This window comes from Rhinolophus sinicus, linkage group LG13 (genome assembly GCF_036562045.2).
Source record: "Rhinolophus sinicus isolate RSC01 linkage group LG13, ASM3656204v1, whole genome shotgun sequence".
In the NCBI taxonomy this organism is placed as follows: Eukaryota; Metazoa; Chordata; class Mammalia; order Chiroptera; family Rhinolophidae; genus Rhinolophus; species Rhinolophus sinicus.
The window spans coordinates 43,464,785-43,470,784 of NC_133762.1; positions in this window are offsets into that span (position 1 = coordinate 43,464,785).

The following is a 6,000-nucleotide window of genomic DNA, read 5'->3' on the forward strand; positions in this document are numbered from 1 at the left end:
TTGACTTGCAGCATTATATGCATTTAGCTAATAAGAAATTCATACAAGTAAGGGTTCTGACCATATCTACATGTTGGGGTGACAACTGTACATCAGTGGTACACAGTCCCTTTTCCACCTCACACATTGCCATCAACAGCCGTGGCTTACCCTGGCACTGATCTTCTGTGAGCCAGAGCCAGGCTTCCCTGGGGACAGATCTGTGGGAGAATGGGTGTGTGGGTGCAAAAAATTCCTCAGTACTATCTTCACCCTCAGTGGCTGCCCTCCTCATCTCCTTGAGAAACAAAAATTTGGATATACAATACTAGGAGCTCAAGAGAATGTGGTCACCATGGGCTCTTTCTGAAAAAGTAGAATATGAGCAGACGTGTTTAAATAAGTGATTATGTTCATGGTGAATCTATTGGCATGAATATAGATTCCAGTTAGATTATAAAGGAAGGAATTTCACAGCCAAGTTCATGAGGCTGGGTTGCCTAGCTGTTCTTGAAATCCTTTTCCTTTTGCTTCTGGAACCTACAGACCACATTCCCCAGCCTCCCTTGCAGGAGGGCAGGTCCAGGGGACTGTGTTTGGGTTAAGGGAAGGTTAGTAGACGTGAAGTGTGTCATTTCCAGGCTAGGCTTTTGAAATCTGCCCACTTTCAAAGCCAGCAACACCCAAATCATGCTGTCATATTTCTGGTTCTAGTTCTGTCTCCATCTTCCACTTATAAGGATGCTTGTGATTATATTGGTCCCACCAGATCATCCAGGATAATCTCCCATGTCAGGGTCAGCTGACTATTGATCTTAGTTCTTTCTACAACCTTAATTCCCCTTTGCCACACAATCTAACATATTTATGGGTTCCGGAGATCGTGACATCTTTGGGAGGGGGCTACATTATTCTGCATATCGCATAGAACAAACACAATTACAATGAGATGAAGAGAAAGGCAGTTTCCCAAAGGAAGGAATGCTGGGCAGACAAAAACATCTGTCCTCTACCATAATGTAAGACTTTAGAGAGTGTGGACATCCAGCTGGGTGCACTTCATTTGTATTTTTATTAAGCATATGTAGCGGACGTTTGTGATGTCCTACGTCACATCCTCTCAATGCACTTGACTTCACTGCACCTTTGGTCGTCAGTTTGTACACTTTGTGGGCATATTTCAAAAAGCATGTATGAAAACAACTCTTTGCTTTCTCTAAGGCAATGGAAGATATTTTAGTCAAATTCAGGTATGTTGAAAGTGCAAGGGAGTTAACACCCCAGGGAGCCGTGTTCATTGAATGCAGAATGGGATCAATGGGAAAATGCCACAGCCCCCATCTCCTGGTGGAACACTTCTGATGTGCTTTCTCCAAGGTTCTTCAGATGGTCCCAGAGGGACTGGGCCTGGCTGCCCACAGCGGTAAGCAGCTCATTAACATCCCTGTGTTGGCTGTTCTCCCTTCCCTGTCTCATTCTCCCCATTCCCTCACTTCTGCTTCTTGGAATCACCTCCCAGATAGACTACTGCCCCCATGTCCTTTTCTCACATTTTGCTTTGAGGGGGACCCAACTAAGATAGCACTTATCACTGATGTTTCACGGAGAGTTAATGGTTCAGGTCTTGGCAGAGTAGAACCTTGCCTGTACAAGCCAGTACAGCTTATTTATAGCATCTGTTCTGACTGGCTGGCATCCATTGGATTGGTCAGTGCCCATGCCACACAGGTCATCTGCCACTAATGAGGTCTGTCAGCACCATAACATAAATGACCATCCTTGACACGTCCTTCTTGGCTGGTTATGACATTTTCAGCTCAAGACATGTGGGTAGGGAATATAAATAGCTTAAGATGTGATTTTATCGGGCCATGTGCTAAAAGGTCTGTATACCTTATACCTAACGTGAAGAGAAAAGGTTATCTGAGGTTCTTTTTTGTCCTTTTTTCCCTTAGGTCAGGCTGACGTCAGGGTTGTTTATTTGAATTCTGGCAATAATCCTGGGAATTCATTTAGGTGCCAAGGGAAACATGAGGACAGTGGACGCCAGAAAGATTGTGCTTTGTTGAACATAAGACAGCAGGCATGAGCCCAGAGGAAGACACCAGGGACTTCTCGAAGACAAAACAAATGCCTGGTTGCTTTTGAAGGGAGTGATGCATTCTTCGTCGGCTAATGTGAACATCATTTATCGATGTACTAGAGGGAGATCAGGTAGAAGGCAAAGACGCAGATTTCAAGCAGACTTTTATCATCTCTTTGTGGTACAACACTCCCTTTCCCCCCAAGATGCAGCATGCATCCACTTTCCTATGAAATCTTACCCTCTGCCCCAGATGCTGGCAGAGAGCTAAGAATGGAGTACAGCACTCTGAGCACCCATGGCATTCCCTTTCTAGTGTTGGCAAATAGGGAAGTTAGGCTGTGATACTGTCACTCTATAGACCTTTACTCACCCACCAGGAGGTCTGGAGCAGGGGTGGCCCTTCACAGTTGTCCTGAATTGAGGCAACTGGTCTTTGGATACAGGCTATCCCCAGGAAGGGCATGTAGCCTTGGTTAAGGCAGCCACCAGAGGCCAACTGTCCTGGTAGCTGAGGGGGTGAGTGTCTTGGTCCTGCAGAGGGGATCTTGGCCAGGCACCAGAGCATCCATTCACCCAGTACCACTGCCCCCATCCCTGTCTCTCAAAGGCACTCACCTCTCACCCCCGTCTTTGGTGACCTTCAGCCTCCTCTGGAAACAGGAAGAGTCGCTTTCACCTGGCAGATCCTGGACATTCCTTCCGGGGTGTCATGGGCTGGGCCTTTGAGGCAACAACACTGACCTAGAAACTCTTAATTAAGGAGTTCAGATATAAACATTCTGAATGAGGCTGGTATGAGGTCTGGTGATTATGTCACCCTAAGAAATAGTTGTATTAGACTGGCTGCTCTGAAAAGCCATCTTTGTAATGTTCCTGGGTCCCACTCCCGGAGTCACCTCTGCAAGTCTCCTCTGCCACTGCGGACTCCCGCAGCTTTGTCGCCAGAGTCACCAACCTTGCACTTCTTTTTAATCCACTGCATTGGATCTCGGTGTGCTCCACCAGCTCAAAGGTCACTGCCCAGGACTGAGAAAAGACAAGAAAGAGCTGTGGAGGAGGGGGAGAGTGGGTGGGACGCCACTGCTAACGGGGATGCTAACGATGGAAACCAGAAGCAGGAGACTGACCACCAGGCAGAGGAAGAAGAGGAAGGCAATGGTGAGGAAGAGATGGAGAAGGTGAGGAGGCCAAGGCCACTACGGGCAAACAGGATGACAATGTTGACATTGGCGAAGATGATAGGATAGCAAAAAATGAAAGCCAAACATGAGAGAGACACACAGAGAGAGAGACGCCGCTGTGACCTATCCACTTATTCAGCTTCCACTTGCCTCTCAGAATCGAAATGTAATCACCTTGGAGTAGATTCCCACCTGTTTGCCCACTAGAGGCAGGGCCACACATAGGTGACAAATGCTCTCCACCATCTAACCAAAACCACAACGTGTATTTGCAACAGGGGAGGAACTAAGAACAAAGAGTCCCAAGGCCTTGTTGTTTTCCTTAAAAGTACTTGGAAAAGGTTTGTTTTTGGGTGGGGGGGGTATTTTTAATTTACACTTTATATTTTTGTTAGGGTCAGTCTTGTTTAATGATCTCAGATCAAACAAGAGTTCAGAGCATTCTCTGTCCTACTTCTGACCTACATGTGGTGTGACCATGTTCATTATAATCTCAAAGGAGCAAAAAACTCAAGTAAATGAACAAAAAACCATGTAAAAAGAAAAACAACAGCAAGAAATCTTATTCGGAGCATTCATTAACGTGTGCGTGTGTGTGTGTGTGTGTGTGTGTGTGTGTGTGTGTGTGTATGTTATGGGGATCCACTTGCATACCCCAGAGTTGGCATAAAGATTATTTTAAGCTGAAGACACTGGAGATTCAACAGTTGCAGGAAAAAAGCCTTCTTAAGCTTCCATATCTTACTAAAAGAAGTAACTTCTGAGAAATGAGGCTACCATAAATCCTTTAGGAGGGGGAAGTTTCATGGCTCAGAAGAAGACAGACCATTCATACCTATATAGACAAACATTAGCACAAACTTATCTCCCATCTGTTCTCCTAAAACCCTATTTGTCTTTCCTAAAGAAACCTATTTATTCTTCCCATAGAAGCCTTCTCCTCTACTCCTTTCCCCTCCCTAGTTAGGTTATATAAGCCTTTAACTTTATCCATTTGACACGACAGCTACTTCCTTTGTTGGCTCCTGTATGCATATAAGAGAAACCTTTTTCTCCTGTAATCTGGTTTGTGTCAGTTTAATTCACAGTCTACAGGTACCGAAGCTAAGTGAGTAGAAGAAAAGTTTTTCTCCCTTACACTGTACTTAGCTGTACTATAAGTAGTTGGTTTGTATAAGATGATTAAAAAGGCCAAAGATTAGAGATTTGCTTCCCTCCCTTTTTTGTCAGTGTAGTTGCTCTTTATTTATTTGTTTGTTTGGCCTGTTCGATGAGAAACAATACTGTCCAACAATTAGCTGGAATTTTATTTTGCTGAATTGCTCAAACAACAACAAAAGTTATAATAATAGATAATAATTATTGTATACTTACTATGTGCCAGGTATCATTCTAGGCCCTTTATATATAGATATTGACTCAGAGGAACGAGTGAAGAAAATGAGATGAAGTCAGTATAGCTAAGCTGACTTAAAATGGAGTCTGTATAATCAAGCTGACAAAACTGGTTCAGACCAAATGGGCTGAAGCATAAGGAATAGATTTTTACTTTAACTAGCCTGAGGACCTAAAATTTTTAACTTTCAATTGTATATCAGTGCCTGGAGACATATATCAATCCTGTAGATAACCCTCTGAAGAATTTAGGAAAGAATGTTCACATATCTAGACCACCTGGCATTCATTACTCAGACCACTTGACATCCATTATCTAGATCACCACACATCTGGAAGATGACCATCTCTGACCAATCCAGAGGCTAAGAATGCAGGACTGATTCGCCTCAACAATATTCTTTTCACCAGAAGGATTCTCAACTTTTCTTCAGAACATTCTGTTTTTTTGTTGTTTTGTTTTATTTTTTATATTTTTTTGCAAATCTAAACACTCTCAATGTTTAGATTTGCAAATGGTAAGACCCTTGAATAAAATTTTGTGATATAAAAAATTCAAAATACTTTGCCATTTTAAATTTTAGCAAACTTCCTGATTCATTTATGCAAAATTGACAGTTCATTTATCTTCATAACTCCATGGTGTATAGAAATGCAAAAATGGAGGCATAGCGAAGTAAAGTAACTCACCCAAGGTCACCCAGCCAGGAGGCATCTCTGTGGCCAGTTGAGAAATAATGACCTTACCTAGAAGCATCTCAGAACCAGCCCAAGGATATCAGAGAGCCCTGGATTCTTAAACTCAAGAAGCCTCTTCTCTTTTCATTGTGACCTTCCCAAATCACAGATGTACAATTGTTGCTGTAGTTCTCTTTTTAAAAAATATTTTCTTACTCTGGGCTTAAGGACAAAGCATGTTTTCTCTTCCTCCTTTTGATTTTAGTTTAATCCCTTGCACTGTAGGATTTCCTCACTCTCAGATTTATCATTCTATTGTTTTGTTCTCCAACTTTAAACAAACATTCTTTAATTTTGTCTTTGATTCTTTGTCATGACTGTATCTCTTGCTCTAAGAGTGATTTGGAGAGTGTTTTACCTGTCTTGAGAGTGGTTTATCTGTGCAGGCAGGAATGCATGAAGTGGACCAGAATGCAATTGCCGTGTCATTTGGTTGTTGAAGTTGAACTATTTTGTGCAGGTTGTGAACTGAATAAAGGTGCGGGTATTGCTATACTTGTCTTGAACATCTCCATCAGAGCACAAGAAACAAATCTTGTTGAATTGCACTGCAATGACCAAGCACGTGGGGAATGATTTCAAAGCAGGGCTGGCTATGGAGAGTCCTGGAGAAGCAGGTGG